Consider the following 17,631-nt stretch of genomic DNA (forward strand, 5'->3'; position numbering starts at 1 on the left):
CCACACTTTAAACCTGGCAAAATACTTCTTTATACAGACAACTTACCACTGAAATTGCCGTAATAAACCTCAGGGAAAATAGCATTTGGTGACCAAAGGTAGCCAAAGTGCGGAATTCCTGTGAATTTAGTCCAAAGGTGGTGGTCTGCTACAGTACGTGTCCCATATCAGCATTGGTCATGTAAGAGATATCAAACCGAGGAAATATTAGAAATGTTTGATTTCCATGTAATTAAGACATTTTGGGACTCAAACGTTCACACCCTAGGCCAACTGGGCCCTGCTAGAACATGCATACCAGGTTTTAAATGCCTACATAGCAATTGATCTCGGTATGATGGGGTGAACCAGTTAACTGACTACACTAAAATATGAAATTATAAGGAGAGCATTGGTGATCTATCTTTGGAAATAGTTTTTGAATACCCCCATGTTAAGATGGATTATTACTAACCAATCAAGTTCTTTATGATGAACCTTACAATGGAGCTATTCATAATGTTCATTTTCAGATACTTGACTTACTTGTTTTAGTCCATTCAATTAGCTGGTTCAGTATGCACAAAGTCCTGTTATCTGCATTTAAACGTGTGCTAAATATTCGAAACAAAAAAAGAAGAGCATCTATCACAAGGCTTTAACTCAGGACTTTGGGCTGTTCTTCTGACCATTTAACACCTTTGGCACAAGGTTGTGGAAATCAGCAGGAGCAAGGGATAAAGGGTAATCTAAAATTAATCCATAGAACAGAAGCAAGGTTTGTTAGCCAGGAAGCCAGAACGAAATAGTACAAAAGCATAATTCAAATAAAGAGGTCAAGGATACAGAAGCAGGGTCAGTAGAATCAAAACACAGGAGAATCTCTGCGGTTTGAACGCCAAGTACTTACTTAAATTGGAATCACTGGCGCCATGGAAACGGTGTCCCTTTATTAACTGCAGGCTTGGTACTGACGTCCCGCCGTACCAGCGTATGTCAGGTAACCATGGCAACACATGGCGTCTTGCAGCGTCGTAGTCAGCGTTTGTCGTGTACGCCCACAGCATTGGTATAGACGCCATGGTAACCACCCAGAACATAGGAAAGGGAACAGAACACTACGCTGTTTACATAGCACACAGGAATTCCTCCCTTGAGTCGTGCCACTAGGTGACGTAACTACGGGATTAGAACAGGAAAATGCAACATGCACTGATAAGTTTTAACTTAACATCCACCAGCAGAATTATAACTTAACTCACTCTGGATCCAATCAGAGTAGCTTAAAATTGAAGGTCTTGCTTCAGGTTATTTTCCCCGATGGAGTCGTTTTTCCCTCTCCTACATAGTCACACTCAGGATACTACTAAGACCCAAGATGCAATATGACACAAGACCTGATAAAGATTAGCCATAAGTCGAGTAAAACTAAACATCCAAACACAAGTAGCATGTAAAGCCTGAATCCTTCCTGGATATGAAAAAACACTGGCTGGAATAGTGTCTCAAATACAACCAAAATAGGGTAGGTCCTGTGTTGGAGTGAGGCAAGATTTCTTGTAATTTATTAACTGACCCAGCGGGGAAAAAAGCAACTTTAAGTTAGCCTTGCAAGGCCGCTAAAGGCCTTTGTGGATTTGAAGCTCAAATGAACTAATCAATCAGGCAGGGGAAAATGTGGATTTGAACACCTTCCCCATCCGACCATATCAAACTCTGAAATGTTATGTCATTTTTTAACACTGTGGGGCTGTGCTCAAACCAAAGAGAAGGACTGAGGTACAATTATTAATTTGCTTAAGTTACCCAAGGAATTTGTGGTGAGAATGCCAAATGGAAATGTGCAAACCGGTGTCTTAGAGATCTAAGGTACATAGCTAGACATCTTCGAGAAGGGAGAAGAGAATCTCTAAGAGAAGATACTTCTTGAAAAAAATACAGATCCTAGATAAACCTTTGGATGCCTCTGTTAAAACAGTTGCGTCTAACAATTTACCAATCTCCTCGCTGGAATTAAATGAAACATTGTTGGGCAAATGGAGTGGTGAACTGGGAAGTGTAGAGGAGAGGAATAAGTGGAGGTCAAGCATGCAAGACTACAGACGTAGTCCATGAGTCAATGGTGATTTTCTATGAGCCAGGAAGTTGTCAATGCTTCTGCTTGTCTGCAGATGAGGCAGCAATTTGTGGACCTCATAACTTCTCATTCGTTCCACACTTTAATGTAATGGGCAAGCTCTTTATAACTGCTTTATGGACTATAAAGATGCCATTGACACTGTGATGATTCACACAGGGGTTGGAAGAAACTGGAGAACTGAGGCTTGGAGACTATCACTCTACACTTCCTCAGAGAGCTATATTCTGGCACCTCAGTTCAATTGAGGATTAATCAAGTGGGCCTTCTTAGTGAAAGTAGTCGGATTAACCATGACGTAAAACAGGGCTGCCATTTAGGCCCCGTTTCATTTAACCTTTATGTAGCCGACCTTAATAAGGAGTTCCAGGCAGAGTTCCAGTCTGCACCAGATACTGCTTGGAAAGGACGTGTTTTTGCTGCTTCTCCTGTCTCCACGCTATTTTTCCAGCGACCTGCACCTTTAAGGAAAACAGCCTCCACTTCCTTCAAAAACTCTGTTTCCGCGCGGAGCGCGCGCGGAGTTCCGGGCAGAGTTCCAGTCTGCACCAGTCCGCATCAGGACGTGAAGAGTGGAGCGGAGGCTTGTGCAGCACCGACGGGAGGTAGGCTGTCTTATTCACCCCTCCCGTCTGACTTTATCATGACCCTTTGAACTGCTTTGCGTCCTATCTTCATGTGCTCTGCCCTCATTGCTGAAAAGGAACAGTGACTTGCTGTCCGAGGCGGCCCGTGCGCTACATCCTCCCTTCTCCCTTCCCCTTCCTTCCTTCCTTCCTCTCTCATCCCCATTTCTATCTCCCGGGCACTCACCCTCCCCGTACTTTTCCCTTCCTGCCTTCCTGCTTTCCTGCCTTCCCCCGTTCTTAGCTCCTCACTTCTGTCCCTGTTCCCTACTTCTTGTCTTCTCCCCAACTCTCTCCCCCCCAACCCCCTTCCCCTATCGCACCTTTTGGTGCCTTTTCGGAGCCCCTCTGGGATGGAAGAAGACCCGGAGAAGCGCCTCCTGCGAAGCGATGTCAAAAAAACCCGGCTTCTAACGCAGACCTATTTACCCACGAGCTCCAATACAGACCTGCCGGTGGTTGCTTTGACTGCTCCTTTGCCCAACTCAGCCCAAGCGAGGAACTATAAGTCTACTAGCCCTTTTTTGGGGCAAGATGGCCTTAGTGGAATAAAAGCACCAAACTCTTTGCTTCCCGGAAGGACCTTCCCCACTTTGAACTCTGCGGCAACTAACTGTGTCTTCAATGGGCCTGTGACAGTGACAGGCCCTGGAGAGCTTCCAATCTCCTCCGCCGCTAACTACGGCCTAGGAGTGCACATGCTCCCGCCAGCCAGCGCTGCTTGCCCCGACACCGCTTCGGCGAGTGGTCTGCCCCCTGTGAGGGTCGGAGGACCCCAGGGGAGGACCTGAGGGAAGCGGTTCTGGCAGGCGGACCTGGTCAAATGGTATCCCAGCCTGTCTCTACCAAGGCAATGCTGGATGTGCCTAAGCCTTCTGAGCCATCTCCTCAGACGCAGCTCCAGCCACAGGATGTAACCCCCCTTGAGATGCACGACCAACTGACTGTTCGATCAGATGCTCTACCCCTACAAACTACCACGGCCATGATGCACGCTCCTTTGGAGGTCTTGACCACAGAACCTAATGAGGCAAGGAAAACCCTATCTTCGTGGTCTCCCATAGTCCCAGCAACATTGGCCCTGTCTTCTGAGGAATTTTTACATCCTAGTACTGTGGATTCACCTATGGGCCCTCTTCCATCTAGGGTCGTCGAGCAGAACATGGCTGCCCGCCCTACCCCTCAAAGGATGAGAGGCCCCCCTGAAGCTATTTCAGAATCAGAATCCGAGTCTATCTCGGACCTCTCCCCTGTATCCCGAGGGAGTCCAAATCCGTCCCTACAGTCTAACATAAAAAGACCTTTATATAAAAAAAAAGGGAAGGCGACTCAGAGAAATGTCCCGTCCCAAGGCCTCATTGGTAAAAGTTTTCCGTCTAACAAACCACAACAAAATCAGGCGGATCCCAAAAGGAAAGAATATTAAACAGACGAAACAAACGGGGCCTCCGCTAGCCCATAAAAAAAGACCATCGGGGAAAAGTCTCCTTTCAACCCCCATGTTGTCGAATGCCCTCTTGAACTTCTTTAAGACACAGGGGAAAAGAAAGGCACTCATTGATGCCGAACCATCGGATGCTGAGATACTGGAAGCATTGGAGCAAACCCCGCCGGCCTCTAGGTGCAGGAACACAGCAGAGGTGGCAGCTCCCAGCTCAGTGTCAGACGAGCATGATGCCCCTCAGGCTCTGGACTCTCGGCAAACCACTATAGCAGTTCAATCCTCGTCCATACCGCCCCCACAATCTTCAATGATCACTACCCCAGTGCAATCAGTATCTCCGCAACTAGATGCAGGGGCAGCTAACCTCACTATTCCGCCGTGCATAGTGCCGCAGTCTCTAGTCCCCGAGACCAGGCCTCTTCGGCATGGAGTCTCAGAGATCTTGGATCTCCTACAGCCTAAAGTATATCCATCCCAAAGAGAGATGTGTGCACAAGTATTTATTCCAGCCCACTCGAATATACCTAAACCGGTCTCTCCGTCTCATGAACCTGACTTGAGACGGAGACATTCAGTTACTAATGCAACATCGATAGAACTGAAGTCTACACCTGCCAGGAATGGAAGACCCAATGAGGCCGAATTTCTGAGGAATAAAGAATCACCTACTAGGAGGAAGGACATGACAACGATCATGTCTGCCATCACAATAGAAATGGCTCAGTTCTGCAAACTCTATGAATCCCTGGCGGATACATCAAAAGACAATACTGCATCTCTAGCTATCATTCAATCCAAGCTTACCTTCTTGGAGGGCTTCATTGCGGCAATTGATCTAAAATATGATACTCAGCAAAAAAAAAAGACTTGCCGTAGGAAGACGTGCCCTGTTCCTCATCACGCACATGCTCCAAAGGAAGACTTGTGGACGCGGTGGTCCACAAATCCACACAGACCTATGCATTTACAGACAGGGAGGAACTAGAACCTTTGTTCCGAAATAAACCCTCAGCTTCAACAATGCCAAATAGATCTATGGTGAGCGAAGCACTGACAGGGGGATCTGGCTCCAGTCAGAGGTTTCTCCCTCCCGAGGGAAAAAAAAAACACTAAAATTAAGCAGAAAAGAAGAGACGGAAAGGTCGACCGCCCAGTTCCTACTTCAAAAACTGGAGATAAGTGATTCAGCCTCCCAGGTCCACCCAGAAGGGGGTGCAGTGTCCGTAAGGGGCAACCTGACAGTCTCTACTACGGACTTAACTCAGTCGCCAAAATCAGCAAATTACTTTTTGGACTCAAGTCTTATAGCAAACATCTCCGTTCATCCCGATGAATCTGCAACAGCTGCAAACTCAAAGTCTATAGAAATTCAGAAGCGGCCCATTGCTATAACTACCCCACCACGGAAAGCTCATTCTAGGAAGACCTCAACATCTCATAGAGCAGCCTCAGAGGAAACAACGTTTTACCCGCCAGCCTCAAGGGACACCTCTGCAAAGAAAAATCGCCAAAATGGATATTCGGAATCCCATCATAACAACTCACACAGCCGTGTACAATCTCGTGAGGCCGTGTACAATCTCGTGAGGCAGAAGTGAACAGGAAGAACCAGACCCGCTTGTTCAAAATTGAACAAATCTCCAGTAAAGACAATTTTATGATTCTAAACCGAAGAACAGTTTTGAAAATCATATCTTCGACAGTCAGTCTAAAGAAACTGAAATCGGTTGCCAGACATTTGGTCGAAAAAAATTGGTCGACCAGACACAAATGGTCGAACCAATTTGGTCGAAAACCAAATGGTCGAATTTTTTTATTTTTTTATTTTAACCCTTTTTTTGGGGGGGAGGGGGGGTCCCCCCCAACCCCCTTTTTTTCTCTAAACACCCCTTTTTTAACTAAACGAAAACCCGAAAAATAAATATAAATAAAAAAAAATTCAACCATTTGGTTTTCGACCAAATTGCGTCGACCAAATTGCAGTCGACCAGTTTTTTTTCGACGAGTTGACTGGACACCACTGAAATCTGATGACTTTAAATGGATTCAGCCCTATCACAGTGATAACAAGGCCAAGGCTTACCTGTTCATATACTTAATCCTTGGGGTTCTTGTTATCAGAAATAATATCCCCGGAAAACACCAGTGATCGGACAGAAGATAGGGTCGCTGCCAGCAGCTATAAACCCCAAAGCCCGTCTCATTATCGCTCTGCACGGAGAGAAGCCTTAAAAGCGCACTTCTGCGACTCAGTGGACAAGAATAAAGCACCTAGGGGCCTAAACCAAGACGCACGCCACTCACCGGAAGTAACTCGATGGACAGATAAACAAGTTCGTTCTCCCGAACCATCCCGACGAACACACTTTCTCGCCCGAACGTATGCGGTGGCTGTATCTGACTTCTCTAATAGAAGAGGCCGCATTGAGAAGAACAGGGACACCCCGCGTGAACAATGTATGGACAAACATCGACCATATGTGCCGAGACATGTTACCGGAGTCTACACACCGGCCCCAAGAAAGGACATCCAAAGAAAATATCGGCAAGGCTCACCTACCAGGAAGAGCGAAGGTAGGGAAAAAACATCTTCAGTAGGTGGTGCTTGGAACTGGATCAAAGGCGCGCTGAGTGCTAAACGATCTAGATAGCAACCATCCTCCGAAGCCAGCGAGTTGTGTGTCCAAAAGACTTTGATCCTGGCTTCATGGAATACGAGAGGACACACCCACTTAGCGGAACCCAGCACCGTAGATCTAGCATTGTTTGATATCCTCTGTCTCCAAGAGACCTGGCTCCAAGAAAAACTGTCGATGGACGGATTTGACATTGAGACTTCACCAGCTATTAAGGGCCTGTTAGGCCGCCCGTCTGTCGGACTTCTAATCGCGGTTTGTTCAGGACAATTATCAAGACCATGAAGAGGTCATATGGGGTTCTGGCAGTCCTGATAGAGTGGAACTACAAGGCTGACAGCTTACGCCCTGGTACTAAAACCGGTCATAAGCACCCTCTAGCTTTGATAACCACGTACTGGAACCCGCAAAGAACAACAGCAGCAGACTTCTGTCAAATCATGGCTGAAACCATAGATGAAATTATGCTGGAATGGAACACCCAGTTTGCAATAATTTGGGGAGATCTTAATGCGAATTGCAGCCACAGTAACCAACAAGATCTTGTGGACGTGTCCACTACGCAATCGGAACATAGAGGTAAAGCCTGGATGAACCTCATGGCTGCAAGAGGGATGCACAACGCAGCGTGGATCCTGGGCAAAGATACTCACATTCCAACCTGGGAAAGAGGCCAGTCGACAGCAACTCTAGATTACATCTTTGTCTCACAGGCACTAACCACAGAAATTCTCAACTACCAGGTGGTGAAAACGGAGGCAAGCGATCAGAACATGCTCATTTTGGAATGGTCAGCCGATGTCAAGCTGTGTAACCAGTATTCTCCTTCCATCGAGACGAATTCCCAACAAACCCGGCTTCGCCTTACTGCGGCCAATGTGCGTTCTCTAACCCAGCATTACGCTGAGATAGCTAAAACTCCTAACACCTCCGGAAAGACACAGAGGCCCAACTACCTTCCGCTTCCGATTGAACATAGAAAGAAGATGGGGCCTAGGAGAACAACGGTATCATCCTTTACTCATAATTATGACAAACTCATAGCAGAGAAAAAGAAGGAGTTAAGAAAACAAAAACGCAGAGCAACGATTGCAAATACACGGGCAGCGTGGGACATGTGCGAAAACCACAACAAAATCTACAAATCATGGATAAGATCAAGGAGAGCAGTTATATATCAAAACGACGCAGAAGCAATGTTAAGAGCCATTGCCTCAAAAAAAACTGCTGACTTTTGGAATCTGATAAACCATTCGCAGAGCAACACACATAACAATATGCTCAACGCAGTGTCAGAAGCAGCCTGGGTTCAATTTTTTACAGCGCTTTTTACGACCCCACACTCCACCATAAATCTGCGGGTAGAGTTGACACAGTCATCTTGGGCCGATTTATCAGACAGATATATCTATGGCCATTCAGAAATTGAAATCCTCTAGAGCCCCGGGCCCTGACGGCCTCTCCAACTTGGACCTAAAAACTTACATCAAGGAATGGGTTCCCTTTGTAAGTCTTCTCTTCAAACACTGTGCCGATAGTAGGAAAATCCCTTTATCCTGGACCAAAGCTATAATAATACCCATCTTCAAAAAAGGAAGTCGAGATGAACCAGGTAACTATCGGCCCATAGCTTTGTTGGATATCCTGGGAAAACTATTTGCTTCTCTTCTGCTGGACCGCTTCCGCCGCTGGGCGCTTTCGGCCCCCTGCAGAGACCCCTTTCAGGTTGGCTTCAAGAAGAATGGAAGCACGTCGGTAAACATCTTGATAGTCAACATCTTGAAGGCGAAAATCAAACAAGGGGCCCCGACAGTATACGCGGCCTTCATCGACCTCTCGCAGGCTTTTGATAAAGTGGACCGAACGCTTTTGTGGAACAAGTTAAAAAATTGGAAATGCCCAGAGGCGATCCTGAATCCAATAATGGCACTGCATTCCAACACCACGTTAAGTGTCCGTCTCAATAAACAAGGGTCTCTGTCAAAGGAAATTTCAGCCAAAAGAGGAGTCAAGCAAGGTTGTCCGCTGGCCCCGGCGCTTTTTGCTGCCTTTCTGGGTGATTTCAAAGAGTCGGAATCCACTGTGCGCTCCTTTCCTCCGAACTTTGGTGGCTCCAAGCTTTCTCGAATCTTATATGCAGACGATATGATCCTGCTTGATCAAACGCCCATTGGCCTCCAACGCCAGCTGAACAACTTAGCCCATTATATGGACACCAACAACTTGGCCATAAATAAACTGAAAACTAAAATCATAATTTTCTCCAAAAATCAGCCATCAATGAAAAATATTAGGCCCTGGACTGTCCACCAAACAAAAATTGAAGTGGTTTCGCAATTCAAATACCTTGGAGTAATTTACAACTAAGAATGGCGGATCGCAAGTACGGTAAATTTTCTTTGATACCAGCTATCAATTTCTACAAGGGCAAAATGGTTCCGGCTCTGACTTACGGTATGGATGCTTCACTTACCATACCAACCTCCTTCTGGCAGAAACTGGAGGGTTTCATCTGGAAATCTGTTCTCGGCCTCCCGAACTCTGTTCCCATTGTGGCCGTGAGAAGAGAGCTGGGCCTATTATCATTGAGGGCCACGGTGAACGCTTCTACATTAGCACTATTCAGAAAGATTCACATAAAAGATGGGCTCCCCATCTGCAATGTCATTGCTCAAGAGACGACTTCAACTGACTGTAAGGCTCTTGCCAACTGGGCTGAACACCAAAAAAACAAACTGCAGGAGCTAGCGTGTACCATGGATGACCTCATCTCCAATCCAGTAAGAGTCAGCAAAAAATTGAAAAATCAGGATTGGATAACGTCCAATGATCAAGCACATGCCTGCAAGCTGCTGAGCCACCTCACTCCTACGTTCAATAGACTAAACACTCCTTTAGCCTATTGTTCAAAATTTCCGGATAGGAAATTAAGATCTATTTTTTTTAAGAGCACGCTTAAACATACTCCACACAAGAGAAATCTTGGGAATAAGACACCAAACTGCTATTAAAAGCTGTAGACTATGCAAGGCTCCAGACTCTATCGAATCAGTTCGCCACCTCCTTTTGAACTGTCCTTCCTTAACGAAAGAACACATTTCTTTCCTGTCATCCTGTTGGGTCGATCGTCAACTAATAGAAGAAGACACCTGGTGGTACCGTCTCATTTCTGGGGAAAAAACCCGCTGGACTGTTGCAACATCCAAATTGCTGGAAGCAGCGTTTATTAAAATCAACGCCCTTGGAGCATAGCGCATTCCCAGCCCATTCTCTCGCTTTAACTGCTTCTGCGAGGGGTGAGGTTCCCAATGGAAATTCTCTGTCTCATACACAGGCAAACCGTTGTTTACCTGTCACTACACTCGAACTCTGGTAACTGAGCCATACATGCCCGATCTCTTTAATCAATGTTTAGCGTTGTAAAAATCATGTACTTTTGATTATGCACAATAAAAAATAAAAAAAATAAAAAATAAAAAAATAAGGAAATGGAAAAGTGCTGTCATTTCCCACCACATGTTGGTAGCCAACATGTAGCATGGTTATCTTATGCAAAACCAAACCATTATTATAGAAAAAAAAAGTTAATGTCTATACACTAACAAAAGAAAGCCCAATAGCCATATATGGAAAATTAAAGACGATTTAGAGGTAGTGGACGCATATTCTTACCTTGGCATCTCCATTTTCGACTCTCTAAACTGCTCTAGATTGGGGAAGGTGATTATAAATAAAACATTGAAGAAATGTAATGCATCAGAAATTTTGTCAACCACAAAAGTCGCCACTCTACTGAAGGACTGGTGAAGATCTTCAAAGATATTATAGAGACTTGTGTGCTCTATGGGTTGGAGACCTTCACTGACAGAAAGTCCTCTTGGCTTAAGCTCTTTGAAGATAAACTCTACAGATCCACTGTAACTTAAGTTAGAGACTAGATGGTTTTAAAGACCAGCCAGAGCAATCCCTCCATATCGAAACTGCCAAAATGTAGAGGCTTAGGTGGTCTAATGTCGTCTTAGGTATTCAATGAGCAATATATCTTCTACCTGTTCACTCCTCTGTAAAGAGAAGTTTAAGCTTATCAAAACAGCCTAAATCTGAATAAATAAATATTCAGGCATGCTCTTTTTATAAAAAATATTTTAAAATTTTATAAATACATTTGTAGTACATTCATTATTCTACTTATTACACAACATAAGGGCCAGTGGGTAAGCGATATTCAGTGCTAGATAGAGTTTTGTAAACCTTTTAAAACTAGATTAATTCATTAAACTCTACAGTAAGAATACTGTGTCATTCATTCTCTCAATCAATACTAATTCAATCATTATGCAATTATCCCGACATGTTTCTTTCCTTCCAACCAATTAAAAAACAATTGCATAGGAATTTCTTTCAGGGGAGCACTGTTCGCCTCTCCAACGTCTTTTTTCTATTAACTAATTTGTCAAAATCCCATACAATATTATTTTAAAATTAACAAACATTTCTCTTTGGGCCTACCGACATTCATGCTGTATGGGCGATTACAACTGAATGTAGCCCCAGGGTGAAGAGGTGACCCCTCCTTAAGAAAACAAGTTCCTTAATACAGCCTGTCCGAAAGCCACGTCTGACCTAGAGCCGGCATCCAGACAGTAGAGCTTGCAGAAGGCCGAAGGAGTAGCCCACGTGGCCGCCCTGCTGATGACCTGCCCGGAACATGCCTCTGGAATGCGACTGCCGTGTCCTTGGCTCTGAAAGAGTGGACATGCATGTTCACCAGAAGTGGCTTGTGCTGCCCCTCATAGACTGAAACCATCCACCTTGATATGGAGGGCTTAGAAGCCCGATATCCAGGCTTTGACCCACCGAAGGTGACAGAGCCTCCGATTTTGGAAAGCTCTTGGTTCCATCAAGGTAGAATTTCAGAGCGTGCCTAACATCCAGACAATGCAGAACCCTCTGAGCATCCTCCTAAGGGTCAGCGAAAAAAAGTGGGTAGCACTATCTCCTCATTTAGGTGGAACTAAGAGACTACTTTAGGCAGAAACGTGGGATGCGTTCGAAGGACCACCTTGTCCCTATGAAAGATAGTGCAAGGCTCAGAAACCACCAGAGTCTAGATCTCGCTGACCCGGCGTGCAGATGTAAGACCCACCAAAAGGGCTGTCTTAATGGTGACCAGCCTGTCGTCCGCGGATGCCACTGGTTCAAAGGGCTTATGCGCCAAGGCGTCCAACACCATTTTGAGGTCCCACACAGGGTGTGGCTTTTTGATGGGTGGGTAGAGCCTGTTGAGGCCCGCCAAATGCCTCTTAACCATCGGATTGAAGGAGGAAGACGTTTCTCTTCCTCCGAGTTCCGGTACGCTCCGATGGCCGTCAGATAGGTGCAGCAGATGTCTATTTACACCCCCGAGTGGACGAGGTGTGCAGAGAAGGATAGCACGTCGGACAACATGCAAGTAAGAGGATCGACCTCCTTAGACTCAGCCGAGTGGCAGAACCTAGACCACTTGCTTTTGTACTGGCTCCTAGTAGCATCGCTCCTAGCACCCTGTATAATGTCTAGGTTAGCCTGTGAAACCCGCAGATGCTTCAATGTAACCTGTTCAGGAACCAAGCTGTGAGGGCTAACCTCATCAGGGCAGGGTGTATGACCGGGCCCCCTTGCTACGGTAGTAGAGGAGCTGGGCCCAGTGAAAGATTAATCTGACGCTGGTCCGACAGGCTGAGCAGCCCCAAGAACCATGTTCTCGCCGGCCACCACAGAGCTATCGGAATGATACTGAGGTGTTGCGACTCCCTTATCTTGCAGATCACCCTGTGTACCAGGGGAGTGGGAGGAAATGCATATGCGTTCATGTTGTTCCACTGAAACGCATCGCCCAGGGAGCCTAGGCCCTGCCCCTGTCGGGATGCGAACTGCGGGAACTTCTTGTTGTACTATGAGGCCTCAAGGTTCACCTGTGGATGACCCCATCTGTTGGAGATCTCCTGAAGGACCTGACCGTTCAATTGCCATTCGTAGTTGTCTGCTCCCAGCCTGCTGAGCCTTTCCGCCTCCAGGTGTGTCTCCCTCAGGAGGTGGATCGCCATCAAGTATATGTCGCTCAGCAGAGCCCATTCCCAGATGCTAACCACAAGGGTGCATAGAGGAGGAGACCTGGTGCCACCGAGCATGTTGATGTAATACATGCTGGTGGAATTGTCTGTTTGAATGAGGATCGTCTTGCCACTGATAAGCGGCAGGAAGTCCCTGGGAGCAAGCCAGATCAGCTCTAGCCAATTGATATGGGCCTCCTGTTCCTGAAGAGACCAGACTCAGTGGACGCTGTGGGTGTCCAGGGTAGCCCCCCAGCCCTCCAAGGAAGAATCTGTGATGATGGTAAGCTGTCGTGCCGCAAGGGTCTGCCTATCCTTAAGTTGCAGTCCGTGATCGACCAGATAAGGTCCTGGTGTAGAAAGGAAGGGATGCCGACTAATTCCGCCTGAGAACCCCGCTCCTGACTCCATGAGGCTGCGAAGCACAGCTATAATGGTCTCATTTTGAGCCTCGTGTGAGGCACTGCCAGTAGATATGCTGCCATGACTGCCATGAGACCCAAGAGAGGCTGGTACCACCATGCTGAGGTCACCGCTCTGCTGAGGAAATGACCCGTGGCCCTCTTGACGGCTGTGATCTTGTCCTCCGAGGTAAAAACTCTGTGCACGTGTCCCAGATAAGGCCCAGGAACACCAGACTCTGCGTCGGCTGCAGTTGTGACTTCTAGAGATTGATGGAAAATCCCAGTTCGTGTAGCGTATTCATAAGGGCAGAGGAGGAGTGATGGACCGCCTCTGGAGACCTCGCCCTGACGAGGCAGTCGTCCAGGTATGGGTAGACATGGTGACCTTGGGCCCTGAGAAGGGGTGCCACTGCGTTCATCAGTCTGGTAAAGACCCTGGGGCTGAATTGAGGCCAAAGGGTAGAATCTTGTATTGGAAATGGAAGCCCATGCTCCTGAACTTCAGGTAGGACCAATGAGGCTGCCAAATCGGGACGTGTAGGTACGCGTCCTTCAGATCCAGGGAGCACATCCAGTCTCCCTTGCACAGTCTCTCCACAATACGCGCTGCAGTACCCATCTTGAACTTTTGAAGAGGAAGGGAAAGGTTTGGGTTGGAAAGGTCCAACACAACTCTCAGGCCAGCCTGGTTCTTCTTGTGTATGGCAGAAATCGTGGAGTAGAAGCCCATACCCTGCTGGGAAGCTGGAACTTCCACTACCTGTCTCTCTATGAGTGATTGTATTTCCGCCAACAGAGTTGTTGTCCCAATCTGTGGGAGTGGAGGGGAGGAGAGAGAAGAGGGAGGAATCTGTAGGCGGTAGCCCGGGGACACTTCTGATAGAATCCAGCGGTCCGCGAACCTGGCACGCCAATACTGAGCGTGAAGGGCAAGCCTGCCTCCCACTGGAGACACATGGACCCAGAGGGGAATGTCAGGTCTTCTTTTCCTCTGAGGCTGGGGCTGAGGAGGGGGCTGCGTAGGGGGATTGAAAAAAGCCCTTATTCGCCACCTTGTGTTGTTTGCGGCGGTGTTGACTAGGAGATCGGTCCGGCTGCCTGGACCTTTGTTCCTGAAAGCCCCGGAGCCCGCCAAAGACCCGCTCCTTGTCAGAACGCTGGTGCATCTGCTGCACGTCTTGGGCGATGACTACGTGAGGATGGAAAATGATTTTGCAGTCTTAGTGAGGTGTCACGACCTTCGCCCAAAACCCCCTCTGGCAAACCCATTGGCCAGGTGGAGTCAGGACTCGGGCCTCTAGAGCCTGGCATCCTCTTCAAAAACCCTACTGGGGCCAGTCCTGGCGCCCATGGCGCAAGGCTCACACACCATGAAAAACAATGTGCTTGGGAACTACTTTATTGTGTTGTCAGCCAACATGGAGGCATCCACATAGCTTGGTTCCTAGTAACCAAGCTATGCGGTCTAGTGTTTTGGGTGTGGCAGCCTAGGGACTACTTTAACTGGACTATTTTGTTGGGGCTATTTAAGCCACACCCGAGCAAGACAACACACTTCGCGTTACTTTGCAGCTTACAACGTGACGTTCACCGTGTCCAGCTATTCCCTTGAACCTCGGAGAAGCAGAACCTGCAAGGAGACAAAAGGAACATCATTAGCAGCAGCATCTTACCTGCACTCTTCATCTTTAAACACTCGCAGCTACTGAGAACAGCTTCCTCGAATCTGCACGCCTCCCAGACAGAACGACCTAAAAGAGGAAGATAGAGGCAACATTAAAGAAAGCAGTAGAGACATTTACAAATTATGAACTGCTCAAAAGGCTTACCTGGCTGGTCGCCTCTCGGCTGGCACCACTCCGGACATTCCACTCGCGCTGAATAACACCGTGACCTACAAGGAAGCAAAACACAGGTTAGCAAAGGCAAGAATTTGCAGTGCTGTGCATAGCGCTTACTTACCGCATCATAGCGCTCTTAATGCGCCATCATTTACCAGTGGGGCTCAACCAAGCCAGTTCGCCGCAATGAAGCTCTGCATACCTAAGGGAGAAAAAAAGAGACATTTTAAACAAAGAAAGGCATGCAAGGATAGCAACAAAACTAAAGAACAGCAATAAGACCTACCTGAACAATATCAAACGTGCCGGCGTCCGTGAAGTAACTGGACTGCACTCGCCCATGAAAGACAACGCGCCCCTGCAAAGAAGGCAGGACGGAGAGCACGCCTAATTCTACCACAAGGTGAGGAGAGGGCGCCAGAGGGACTGAAATCATACGGGGTGGAGCGAGGATACTTACCCCAGTCGGTTAGTCTTGAACACAGTCCTCCTGTATTTTCAGGAAGAACCTTCCCCACAGACCACATCAGGACAAAGCTGAGAAGCATACCAGTGAGTAACCCGGCTGGGTGGCGTCCATGTGGATACCAGGTGAGCGTAACATGAGGCTTAGAGTAGATGGATGCCGCAGCAATTACAGAAGAGTGTGGTTTAGGGTGTGGCGACACAAGGAGTGTATATCCCCCTCCAGTTGCCTGTACTTGGCATTGAGGCGCCGATTGGTGGACTGTGCTGAATGGTGTTTAAGCCATCCCTTCTTGGCCAGAGCGACCACGTCTTTCTGCATCGGAATCCTCTTATTAGCTGCAGGGCATAGACTGAGCACTTCGGCTAGGACCCCCACCTCTGGTTGTTCAACCTCGGGTTGTGGAAGCCCCAAGTATTCGGCCAGACCTGCAGGCCGTTCATGGAAAGCCTTGGCTGAAGACAGTGTGTGGGAATCCTCCTCCTCGTCGGTGTCCACCAGGGTGCTTGGGCTGGTCTGGGATAGGTGGAAGAGTACTGGGCGCCGCAGGTTGAGGCGTGGTGACCGGGGCCAGAGGCTGCTGCGGAGGCTGGTATGGAACCACTGGTGGAGCAGGAGACAGAGAAGCCGGAACCACTGGGTCTGCACGGGGGCCTGAGGCGCTGGAGCCATAGGAGGAATTACTATGGGTGCAGGGTGCGGGAACGGAGGTAGCATGTCCCTGCTCACATCCCGAAGGATGGTGCCCATCTTAGGGGATCTAATAAGTGTGAGGAATTTCTCGAAGAATCTGTCCTCACAGTCCAGTGGGGCTCTAGGTGGCATAGGGGTAGGGCCCTGAGGTTGCTGATGTCTGGGCGTACTCTGCCTGGTTGCCTGTGGGGTGTATCTGCCCTGCGACGCTGAAGGATATGCAGTAGGACACGTACCTAGTGAAGACCAGTCCCACCTTGAAACTCATTCTCCCACCTGCCCCGCACCAGGGGGGGCGGTATTGGACGAGCAGCCATCTTGTCTGGCTGCATGCCACGTGCCTGCACCGTGGTGCTTGCTGTGCTGGGCCCAGCCTCCTCCAAGACTCTTGGCGGTGGAGCTTAAGGCCTACCCTGCACCTCAGGGCGGTGCCTGGTAGGCGTTGTGCCCTCGGCCGGTAGTGCTGCATACAGGCGCCCCCCTCAGACATTCGTCTGATATAGGATGTAGGCCCTCGGGTGGACACCCAGTAAAAGAACCTTGCGGTTAATCAGCAACATCCCCGGTAGGATCTTGTGATCCCAAGGCCTGGCGGCCGGTAGCTGAAGCAGCCTCGGTACTTGTGCTGGTGGTAGAACCTGAACGGTCCCTGCCGTTCGTACGTGTCCTTGAGAAGGAGTCACCTCTGCAGGGTGCAGATTAAAAAAGCGGCCCTACCTTGGGCCTTGACTTGTGCTGGACGAAGTCCTTCAAGTCCTCTGGAGGCGATCATTCGAAGAGCTCTCTCCACCGAGCTTACCTGTTCTTCAGAGCGCGTGGTATAAGCGCATCACACGCAGTACAACCCTTCCAGCCGTGATCGGGGCCAAGGCAGCACAGGCAAAGAGCGTGGGGGTCAGACGTAGGTGAAGAGCCCTTCGCAGGCTGGACACCTGCTGAAGCCCAAAGACGTTGATATGCGCCGGGGAGGAGCGCGACTCTAAATTTAAAGGGGAAGAAGATGTTTTCTGTTGAAAAAGGTTCTGTCACCTGTCCTTAGCAAGGGACGCCCATACAGTATGGAGAAAAGGGGACAGCACGTAGGAGTACGGCAGGGGTTATGGCCCTTGGCCATTATCAGGCCCTAACAGGCACAAATAGGTGATGTCCTTTCCACTTTAGCTGAGGATGCCTGGGATGAGGTCACCTAGAGAAGGAAGTATTTCCCGATTGGCAGGTGAGCTGGAGCAAATGGACCAGGGACATTCTTCTGAGCCTGGTGGAAGAGCACTGCAACTGGGGGTTGATGCATCTGATTGGCCACAGGCACCGGA

General features: G+C 48.3%; 1 protein-coding gene across 5 annotated transcripts in view; it reads right to left on the reverse strand.

Annotated features, from left to right (window-relative positions):
* The window catches only part of CAMSAP1 (calmodulin regulated spectrin associated protein 1), a 1,201,485-nt gene that overhangs the window by 690,209 nt on the left and 493,645 nt on the right, over positions 1–17,631 (reverse strand). Inside the window, exon 1 of one of the 5 annotated variants that reach the window (XM_069609555.1) lies at positions 890–910. The exons of the other annotated variants lie outside the window; for them this stretch is intronic. The gene's annotated coding sequence lies outside the window, so the exon portion shown is untranslated. Of the gene's footprint in view, positions 1–889; positions 911–17,631 lie in introns of those variants that run through there. 5 annotated transcript variants of the gene reach the window in all.

The sequence above is a fragment of the Ambystoma mexicanum genome, chromosome 8 (assembly GCF_040938575.1).
Source record: "Ambystoma mexicanum isolate Mex_15411 chromosome 8, UKY_AmexF1_1, whole genome shotgun sequence".
Lineage (NCBI taxonomy): Eukaryota > Metazoa > Chordata > Amphibia > Caudata > Ambystomatidae > Ambystoma > Ambystoma mexicanum.